The 11,181-nt window shown below is 45.2% G+C and overlaps 1 long non-coding RNA gene across 1 annotated transcript; it reads left to right on the top strand.

Moving 5' to 3' along the window:
• The first annotated feature begins 8,366 nt into the window (after positions 1-8,366).
• On the top strand, positions 8,367-10,882 carry LOC124069750. The gene is made up of 3 exons (XR_006845097.1): positions 8,367-9,186; positions 10,291-10,502; positions 10,789-10,882. It is a non-coding gene; the product is annotated as an uncharacterized LOC124069750 (long non-coding RNA).
• The last annotated feature ends 299 nt before the right edge of the window (positions 10,883-11,181 follow it).

Here is an 11,181-nt window from a genome sequence, read left to right as displayed (position 1 = left end):
TTTTCTTAATGCCCTTTTTTGTGTGTTATTAACATTATCACTCTGCACAAGCTCTGCTTTGTGTGCCTGCATCAGGCTCCAAGTCCTTGTGTTCTCATTACAAAAGCGTGAGACTGAATTGATTCTTGACATGGCTGCTTTAATATATTCAAAGGCACACAGTGAACTCAGTCTGAACAGAACAAGTAGACTTATGTGTATTCAAGACATCTCATGGCTCAGTGTGGTCTCCCTGTTGTAGTGACACGACTGCTGTAAAATGATTCTGCTCTCTATAGCAGCAAGTGTGCAGACGTCTAATAGAATCCACTGTTTGTCAGCTCCTGTAAAGTCTCTGTGCTGAGTCTCTGGCTGGTTTAATTAAATCACACTCTGGTGTTCTTCACAGTGTAGGTGGGCAGAATAATTACCTATTGTATACCTGTGGGCAGACAAACCGACTGGACCACTTAATGAGAAAAGCCTTTACTTTGAAATCACGGCTGGAAACGCTGGTCCCACAGCTAAAATGTCCCGTCAGTTTGCCGAGCTGAGCTGAAGCTCTGGAACTGGTAGGAAACTCACCTGTTGGAATCGTCGGTATGAAAGACAGCGTAAGAGTTAAAAACTCAAAGGTTACAGCCTGTGTGTACAAAAACTTCAAAACAGCACAGGAGTGTATCGTACTCCCACACAGGATTTGACTCCTCAGGAAAATGATTTCCTTGCGACACTCCTGAGGTAAACAGCTGAAATACGCGGATCATGTTTCAGAGAGGTCCACCTGCCTGCCAGGTGCAGCAAAGGTTTAGCCTGGTTCAGCCCTTGCTGTTTTGTGGGGAGACTCCTGCATTGGCACAAGAACCAAGAAATGAAAGTACTTGCAGTTTGCAGTTTTGGCCTCTTTAAGGCCCTGTTACAGCCGAGGTGGTCGTCGCTCTTACATTTTCTTGACCTGCTGCTCTGCGAATCAAGGCGCTGCAGCAGCGAGATAATCAAGCTGCTGCCTCTTGTGATTATCAGTGGCGAAGCATCAAAGGTCACGGAGCTCATGGAGAACACTTGGCACCACCGCCTTTAGTTCGGCCTCCCATTGGCTGCTGCGTGGGGCGACATGAAGAGTCGTTCCACAGCAGCCGACGGGAGTTTCTTCCTTTCTTTCCATGTTTTGTCATGACGCTGTGCTGGAGGGAAAAGCTCTCTCGTCTCATCGCAGGCTGCTGGTAATTATCCAGCCCACCTACAGCTTATGATCTGAGCGTCTGTGGAGATGTCTCACTGCAGAGGTGAAATTCAAACAGATGAGTAACAGATGGGTTTGTCCTGCCAATTATCAGCCCACCTACAGCAGGTGGAGGGAGGAGGGGGGTCGGCCCACCGTCACTCCCCTCCTCTTCTCTTTCATTCGTCTAGTGAGGACTTAATGAACACTCCGCATGTCATTGGTGTGTAGGCTTGTTAACTGAGAAGATCAGACGTTTGAAACAGATGCCTCGAGTGAACAGCTCATTTCAATCAATTAACATTCAAGAATGTCTTCTCTTTAGACCTGACAGTGATAAAGGAGAAGGCTAACCTTAAAGGCCCAATCAGTCATTTTTAACAACTCAAGCAGCTGCTTCTACGTCTCGCGTACAAATACGGCTCAGTTTCAACTCTCGCCTGCTGTGAGGTATAGTTGAAGACAGTGAAAGGAGTTTTGAGCTCAGATTATTTTGTTTTCAAAGTTCAGCAATGAACCAGCATGAGCAAAATTGACTCATTAGATGTAGTTTTTGACTAGTTTTTAGCCCCTGTAGTAAGATCTATCAAGCTATCTGACAGTCACACGCTCAGTCATGCTTTCTGGATTCAGTGGGTCACAGTTTGTGTTTTTATTGTAATAATAATTCAGTTTAAGGGAGGCCAACCACATGCCGTGAAGAGTCTGGGTTTTGGGTTTTGTCTTTCACTGGCTGCCCTCCATTTGGCTATGCTGGGATGTAGTCAAAGGGGGAGGGGGACTGGCTGTCAGTTAAACGTCCCTGGCTAGTGATGCCACGGCTCAGAGTCACCACCTTAGCCATCAGACCATCAGGCCTCCTCACATGGTGTTTTGTTTACTTGCCAAACCAGCCAGCACTCCAAACTGGCTGTGTTGGAATGAGCACCGATTCTAAACCAAGGCTTCAGAGTCGTGTAGGTAGACTGGAGAAGTTACCCGAGCCTCCTGCTGATGAAACCTGCACCTCCCTTTACAGCTGTGGGTTTCCTGTATGGCTCTTCACTCGACGGCTCTCTTGTTCCGGTTTTGACGACACAGACAGATGTGGCTCAGGGGAAACTCGTATATTTCACTGGAGCGTCGTGGCTCAAAGCTTTCCAGCAGAGCCGAGCGCTGCTGTGTTGTTTGTTACAAAGTGCAGGGTCCATCAGTGAGGACGTCTCCTCCGTGTGATTCTGAGGACTTAATCAACAGAGCGTCGGCGCCTGATGATTATGATGTCAGATTTAAGTCTTTAGCTGCTCATCAGAGGGTTTTAAAGCTGGCAGGGGTTTTTTTTGGAGACAAAATATCTTAATTAATAGTTGTGGTTGTCTGCATTCAGCCGTGTCGAAGGCGTGCACCCCCGTCCTCTCAGCCCTCCGTCTGATAAGAGCATGCAGAGAGGAAACAATTTGGAAAATCAATTTATTATCAGATAGTGAGGCTGCGAGGTGATGAGTGATACGTATCAGGATGAAGGCTGACTCCTCTGTGTGGAGGCAGACAGGAAGGAGAATCTGGAAATGTTTTGGAGGGAGAAGACAAAGAGTGTGAGGATAATCCGTTTAAAAGTACACGTCGTCTGCAGGCAGCCATGTTTAAAAAGTTGTCCTCCACTGCTGTTATTTCTCTGTCACAGATTAGCTCTGTTTCTCCAGGGACTCTTATTTTTCAATTAGAGATTAGACCAGTGTTATCTCCTGTTAAGAGGGAAAGGTGGGAAGAGTCAAGGTGCTCTTAAACCAGAACTCTGAGACTGCAGAGCAATCTGATAAACATCCTCTGCAGACCCGCACAATTTCTGCTCCATTTAAAGCTCGGTCGGTCCTGCTTTCTTAATCTTCCACCTGCCATCGCTGATCTGTTTTCCTGTCAGATGATTCGGTGACAGCCATCAGTGTGACACATGCTGAAACTTCTGTTCAACAACATCTCCGGCACCTTTCGTCAGGACGTTTGTGACCGAGGCTGACAAGCTGCAGCTACTAGAAATAGATATGACTGAAATAAGTGAGACTGTGTGTGTTTTGTTTCTCTCTCTGTCATTAGAAAACCCGAGGTGAGACTTTAGTGTGATTAAAATACTTTTCTAACCAAAAGAAAGACATGACAGCAATCGCTTGCTAACACACAGTATATTTACTTTGTGTTTGCTTAACTGAACCACTTTTTTCTATTTTCATTCTTTTTCTCTCCGTGTGATAACCCAAACACTTCTCACGCTTCACTTCTCGGAGGTCAAACAGAAGACTGGACGTGTGGACGGTATTTAATCAGCTAGGAAATGCGATGCGAAGCCCGCACTGCAAAGCGTCCTGTCTTCAGGAGCTGCAGTTTGTCAGAGGGTTTCAGAAGCTGACAAGCACTTTGTCTGAAACACACTGAGGTCTTAAACATTAGTTCTGGGATTATCGACCACATTATAGCATTAATCCCCAGAGACCGTTTCATTGCACTGGGCGTCGTTGTGCCTGTTGATCCTTTTTCTGGATTCATTCATCAAACTCACTCTCAGAAACTCGGGGTGTCAGCAGGTTTGTTTTGCACGTTTGGGCATTGATTTGACTTCTGTGTTTTGGTCGTCAGGTTTAATAACTGATGTCATATCTCACAATGTTTGACTGAGATAATAGTCAGACTAGTTTTTGGAGGTTTGGCTTCAGTAAAATGTGTGTTTTTTGTTGATAAAATGACAGCGCCAATATCCATATACTTCACAGACTAAATGAAGTAAAGCTTTTAGCTTGGATAAACTGCTGCTCTGCTTAAAGCACCAGTTTCTTGTTTGAAGCCTCACTTCATTTAAAGCATCAGCTCCCTCAGCTCTGTTATAATGTAAAGTGATTTAGAAAAGATGCCGCCAGATGCCAAAATGCCAATTTTCTCATGATCACCCTAAATGACTTGGACCCGCTGCAACGTGTCAAGCTAAATTTCAAGTTTTTAAAATGGTTATGAAAATAACCCGCGTTTTCAATCAGACATAATCATCCCAGTAAGAAGCCTCCATTTTCCTCCAGGGATCACCTAAGCTGTCCCATTAGAGTCGTTAAGATGAGGGTTTCTCCTGCTTAAGTCTCTCGTTTACCCCGTGGCGCACACCTCCCATTACATACGACTCCAGTGTGACATTTACAGAAGCCTCCTATTTGTTCTTATCTCTCACACAGAGATGGTAAAGCTGTTTCCTGCTCAGCGGGGGCCTCCATCTCGTTAAATGACTGTCTCTGTTTTTCTTTAGCTCTTCTCCATCTCCGTCTTCGACGCTGCAGGTCTCTCTTCAACTTGTTTTTTGCATGCGGGTTTCACAAGATCTAAAGGGTGTCCACTAGTCAGTGTGAAATAACACTCATAGCAGCAGCAGCAGCAGCACATATTTGTCAGTTTAGCTTCAGTTTACCTTTAATCCAGGTGACAGGCACAGCAACAAAGATGCTATGACAGAAGCCTGGCAGGGTGTTGATAGGCAGCCTGTTGTGTGTTTTGGAGCCCGATAAGACACTTAGAAAACAGTTTTAATGAGCTGAGCTACAGAGGAACAAAACTCTGTAAATATGAGCACAAATCTCTGAGGTAAACACATTTTTTCCATTGTGACGATGGGATTTGTAAGTCAAACTCAGGGCAGAGTAAAGTAGATTATGGTCAAGTGCTGCAGGAATCATCGGTGTCTTCCCAGCCATGCAGACGCTTTAAGATTGTGATGTATTCAACAACAAGGAGAGGGAAATGTTTTCTAACAATAATCTAAAGCCAGTTAAATGTCTACTGAAAGGAACATGAATAATGCATTTTCAAATAGATCTATTTAACCTAATGTAGCTTTACTGCATTTATTTGTTTGTTAACACAGGGAGCAGCGGAGCTGAGGCTGAGCTGACAGCTGCAGTTTCATTTCCCCACCAGGCAGATTTTAGTTTGAGAAAGCCTTTGTATCCGTCTTTTCATCTGTTGTTTCATAATGTAGGCGTCGTGAAGCCCTGTGAGGCTGCAGCTTTGATGAAAGCCAGTACAAATCAAACCGACATCACTTGTAGGAAGGTAAAGAGTGTGTTTAATGCCTCACCAGGACAGCAAGCAGGAAGTAGCACAAGAAAACAGACCTAAATCACAGTTTGCATCCAGTCCCCACTAACTGGGACCAACTTCACCCCAGCGGCCTGACTGAAATTCAGCAGTCAGTCTGTGGACATCAGTGAGAAATCCTCCCAACATACAAAGTGACAAATTGAACCTTAAGAGAGAGAAAGCAAATAGCAGTGATTGAATGCTCCCTCCAGTGGAAGCTGAAATCCTTTTCCCTTCTTGTCCTGTTGGTATCATTCAGCATAAAGCTCTACAGAAACACAATGACTGCATAAACAACACATTGTGTCTTTTTATCATGTGCTTTCCAGATCTGCAGATTTTATTATGTTTTGACAGAGTGGGAGACGCACCATTTCAAAGTGTAAACAAAGTAATTTACCTGAAAAATGAGTAACACGAGTGTCCAATGGCAGTGAGGCCTGAAAATGAATGTAATTAGAGCTTTTGTCCCTGCTTTTTAATCACCACCACCCACGCTGTGTTTTATTTTCACATTTGTAATCATATCCGTAGTTGTCATGTGCTGCGCCACATGCTGATGGAGACTCACGGTCACACTGATTCATTTTCACCACGCACGGCAGATATGGAGGAATCCATCTCGGTGGCATGAGAGCAACCTCAAACCCACTGCATCAGTTCTCCACAGATGGAAATAATCTACGGCACCGCCCACACTGTCTTTACATCTAATCAGGTTTATCATCATAATTATATTCACGTCCACGCTGAGCAGAATGCACCACGTTACACCAGTTTAAACCTTCACGCGTAGTCACGGCTCCATCTCACTGGGTCTTATGTGTAATCAGAAAGTCACACCCGTATTCAGATCCCGCCTGGATCGCCGTTTCTGGTCGTCCATATTAGCAGCAGGCAGCGAGTCGGTCAGGCCGGGTGTTAAAGGTCGTTCACGGCTTTGTGCCATTACTCAAACAGATGGGTGATGCTCTTCATGCCCCAAGGTCAGAGCGCGGTGATGGATTATTAGTTTGCAGGACTCTGAACTGCACGAGACAGAGACGGATTTCAGTAAATCACAGGAAGGCAGTTTTCTGTGGGATCTTTTCACACTCGGGCCTCAGAGTGGCCCAATGAAAAATGACCTCCGTGTTCTCCTGAGTGGGATGATGAAGCACGACCAGAATCGCTCTGATCATCTTGTACCACAGAGGTGCACGGATCTGTCTTCTGGTTGGCAGCGAGACTAAACAACATAAACGCATCCCGAGAACAGCCCAGCTCTTAATGACATGTGTGGAATAAGAAAAACATCCATCCCCAGCCTGTGGGGACGGAAATCAAGAACTTCCATTATCCAGCAGTTGTTGTGGCCCCTAAATACTTGATTTTAAATAGGAGATACTTAATCTCAACATTTAATATTCAGCCTAAATGTTTTAGAAGGATCTGAGAAGATCTCATTTATTCAGGGTTTTACAGTTAAAATGTGAACTTTGAACGAAATTTGAACGATAGAATAGACAACAACCCCTCAGCTGTCATCAGATTGCGGTTCAGATGTTGCTAAATCCTGATACCAATCAATCAAAGTAAGAAGCTGATGTTTTTCAGGGCCTTTCAGAAATGTTTGTGCAGTAAAATAACAAAGAAACATGCATAAAATCCTGCAAAAAAAAAAACTTGCAGCCCTTAGTCACAGGTTGCATACCGACCACAGTGTAATTCATCCTACTCGGGTTTCATTTGAATGAATTATTAAGTCAAAAAACGTACTTTAATGGAATGTGAATATATTTTTTTTCTTCTCTAGCTTGTATCCTGCTTCAGGCCTGAGAGGTTCACACTTTTCAGGTTCAAACCAGCCTCTTGCACAAGTCCTCCACAATGAGAAAATGCACACTTTTGGTAGGATTTGTTCCATGTTCACTCAGCACTCGCTAAATGACTGATGATCTTGCTTTCTCTCTTCTCCAGCTTTGCTCTCTTCTCCAGCTTGCGTAATGCATTTGTGCAGCAGAAATCCCAGAGGATTTGAAGAAGATCTTCGCTCTGAACATTGGACTGGTGTGCCGCTGGACTGATGGTTGTCTCGAAAGATGAAGTTAACATCAAGTGACAGCTTGCATGTCAAATGAGTGGAAAATTCCTTCAGTAACCTTCTGTCTTCTCCTTCCTGAAGCGAGACAGGATGCAGACTCTCATCAGATTATCATACGAGTGTTATCATACCTGTCAAACACTGCACAGAAGTTACTGTGCTGGTTTGTTAGGCTGGAAAGTTAAGGACTGAGCCTGAGCTGCTGTCTGATCTCATCTGTTCATGATTTTTTAACTTTTTGTGACATTCGTACTGGCGAAAGCTTCACTCCTGTTTGGTTCAGGCTGTGTGAGTGCAGGTTCATGATTGCTTTGTGTTTGGGTAAACGCTGACCTCTTTGGATGGAATAACAAAACCTGCCTGCTTATTGCATTTTTATAATAGTGTGACTTGTTTAATTAGAGAATGGTCGACATTGAAGGTAGAGATATCCTCACGTTTGGTGCGAGTCAAGTTCTAAGCTTTCATTTACAGTAATAATGAGAATTTGTGGAATGCCCCTTTAAAGCACTGTCGGACGAGGAGTCTCCATTAACATTTAACGGCCGTGTGAGGAGATCTGTTTCACTTCGTCCTGAGAAATTCTCCTCAATGTGGCTTGATTTTTCAACTCACTAGCTAATTAATGATTGCGCCATGTTTTGTCTGAAAATGAATTTGATTCTTGTTTATGTCCCTTTTTGCTCTCGACCGCGTTCGTCTGTTTGGAATGGTGTTGTCTGAAAAGGTGCTGGAGATCTCTGGAGACCCGCCGGAGAAGGAAAACAGCAACCTGGTTTTGCTGTGGACTTTTCATGTTCAGTCACGGTTCAGCTGAATACACACTCACACAATAAAGCAGCTTGTTAGATCAACCCTCACCGTGTCTCCTCGTCCAACAGGCCTGCTGCGGTTTGACTCGCTTTCAGCTCCGGTTTCAGGGGGTGGGCGGGTTTGATAAGGGTTGGCACGGCCCAGCGGTCCTCAGGGTGTTCACAGCTCAACAAACAGTTTGATATGAAGAGAAAAAAATGATTGCAGGAACAGAAATGGGGTGAATATTTGGTTTAGAAAGTGCAGCAGGAATCGGGAACATCTGCAGGGATGCAGTGCCATCCCCTAAGGTTTCACAAAACAAAACGTCCTCATCAGAAACACACACCTGATGGGTTTCTGAGGTTCACCGAGTTTGTCCTGGAGCTCGACCTGGGAACATGGTGCTTTCCTGTGACTTTCAAAAAGCAGTCAGCTGTTTTGTTTTATTCATTGAGGGAGATTTGCGTGAGCTCCAAAGCCGGCCCGGCCCATTAAGCAACACAAGCAGCTGTTTGGGGCCACGCCTGCCGCTAAAGAGCCTCCTGAAAGGCGGCATCACGATGCAGGCGGTGAACTAATGTGGCCACATGCTGCACACATCTGAGACTCACAGTGAGCGAGTCCTGTCAGCATCACCTGTTTCCCCCCCCTGAGTATTCATGGGAGGAATGAAAAATCACGCTGTTGTTGGAGGCTGAGCGGAGCTTTGATGGATTAATCATGCAAACATCCTGTGCTTCCATAGAGATGATGGTGGAGTTTGTCGGCGTCGGGTGCAATCATTTCGTCAAGTTACTTGTCTCCGTTTGTTTTTCTTCCAGCTGCCATGTTTTATTAACCTCTGCTCTCGTTCTGCAACCTGCCATTCGTCGCCAGCCCACCTGCTGGCCTCATCGCCCGCCTGGCACACCAAACGCATTAGGGTACCTCCAGCATGAGACGCCGAGAACTTTCCAAAAAACCAGGCAACAGGTACCACAACTCACCCTCGTCTGGCTCCTCTGCATCGCAGAAGGTACATTTTTAGAATTATTTTTGCATACTTGACTTTGTTAATCTTTTGCTTGGAGAAATTCTTTCCAGCTTGAAATCAAATTTGTTTTCCGAATGTACAGGATAAAATACGTGAGGTCACGTGTGTGTGCACAGAGCAGCTGCATGCCGTCACGCCATCCTGTCCGATACTGCAGTATTTTTCACCCGGCGGTTCATTTCTTCCTCCTCTGATCCATGAAAACCAGCGAAATCACCAGAGCAGATGGCACAAATCTGAATGTACATTATTTCATAATCACATTCAGCTGCCTGACACCAAACCACTTTATGCACCCAGATGAAAAGTGCCATGCATTTAACACAAAGCTGGAGTCTCCTCTCTCACACACACACACACACACGCACACAGAGATAATCAGGGGGAATAAATTCATGCACAGCTGAAGGAAAACACCTGCAGTTGTAATGAAATCTGATCCATATTCATTCCAGCATCATTTGCTTGTTTGCTCGCTGTAGTCGTAGGCTGGCGGCTCTTCATTCCATCACCTGTGTGTTGGCTGTGAGCTGGCCTGCGGTTTGTGTGTTAGCATCTCTGACACCAACAAAACCTCCATGTTCTGCTGCTCGCCTTGCTCCTCTTTAACGTGAGGCTGCAGGGTGGGTCGGTCGCTCTGCGTGCTGCTGGCCGTCTTCATTCTGTCAGGATGACTGTTTTATTATGTCGCTTTGCTCCAGTGTGACCCCGGCTCAGGGATCTTTGTTCAGTTTTCAGTGTGCTCCCGTCGCCCTGATGAGTAACACCAACACGTCTCAGAAAATGTTTCTGTTGCTTCCTCTGTGCAGAAGCGCCGTGACTGAAAGGTGACTGATGGCTTCTCTTGATTCGCTGTCCTGTGCCACGTTTCCCTCTGATGTTATAGTCGTGTCTTGTTCCATCGGGACGTGAAAACAGCATTTCACGCCTGTTCCACTGTTGTAACGCTCTGCTGTGGCTCCACTGGCAGATATAACTTCATTTGTTTTTTAAATATTTAAAATAAAAATGACATTTTGAAGTAACAACCATTAACATATCTAGTCAATGTGGATGTCAGTGTTGATGGTCAAACTTTCCCATCAGTCACAAGGAGCAGCGTGACGTCCCTTCCTGTCCGTCTCAGACACGACTGAAGCGACAGATCAGTTCATAGTCCAGCACACCCTGTGTGACACCCCTGGCAGATCCTCACAGGCCGCCTCAGTCCTCCTCGCTCAGAAGCCTCCACACCGTCAGCGGCTCATTCTTCCAGATGAAAGGCAATCAGTCTGCAGCCTGGCGGTGTGTGTTTTCAGGTGAGAAGGTTTCATTATGTTGATTTCCCGGGAGCCTCACATCTCCTCGGCACGGCCCTTTGCTGGGTCATTTCTGTTCGGTTTCTCAGACCTTCTCATTACTCTGCAGGCCGATATCAAAACGTATGGATCAGAAAAAGATTGTGCTCGGGCTCCATTCATAGCCTTTAATACCTGTTATGTTTCTGTTCTGATACCAGCCGCTTCTCTGCTGCTCCTATAACGTCATTTACTTTTATAAAACCACCAGCAGCCGTTAATCATCGAGTGTTTGTTTCTCACGCAGCCTGCAGTCTGTCATGGCTGCCTCTTCCCAGAAGGCCGTTGGCTCACAGCTTGTTACAGCCTGTGTGTCTGCATGCCCCGGCCCGGCCCCAGAGGCTCATGGGTAATTGCTCAGTTTCTGTGTTTAAACACAAGTATATTAATCCGGCGTCTGATATGTCGCCTCGCTAGCCAAGACCCCAAATCTGCTCCCACTTGGTCCTGATTAATTGTTTACAATCACAACAAACAGTCAATGCTGATGTAATTATTTGTCTGTTTGGCCAAAATTATAATTAAAAAGCTTTTTCTAGGCTTCAAGTTTTCAGGATTCAAGAGGGAAATGATGATGCTTCATGTAAGTAATCATACAAGGTGTTAAAATAAATTTTCTTTAAGGGTTTTGAACTGCTGC

Source organism: Scatophagus argus, chromosome 13, assembly GCF_020382885.2.
Source record: "Scatophagus argus isolate fScaArg1 chromosome 13, fScaArg1.pri, whole genome shotgun sequence".
Lineage (NCBI taxonomy): Eukaryota > Metazoa > Chordata > Actinopteri > Scatophagidae > Scatophagus > Scatophagus argus.
This window is presented reverse-complemented; position numbering and strand designations above follow the sequence as displayed.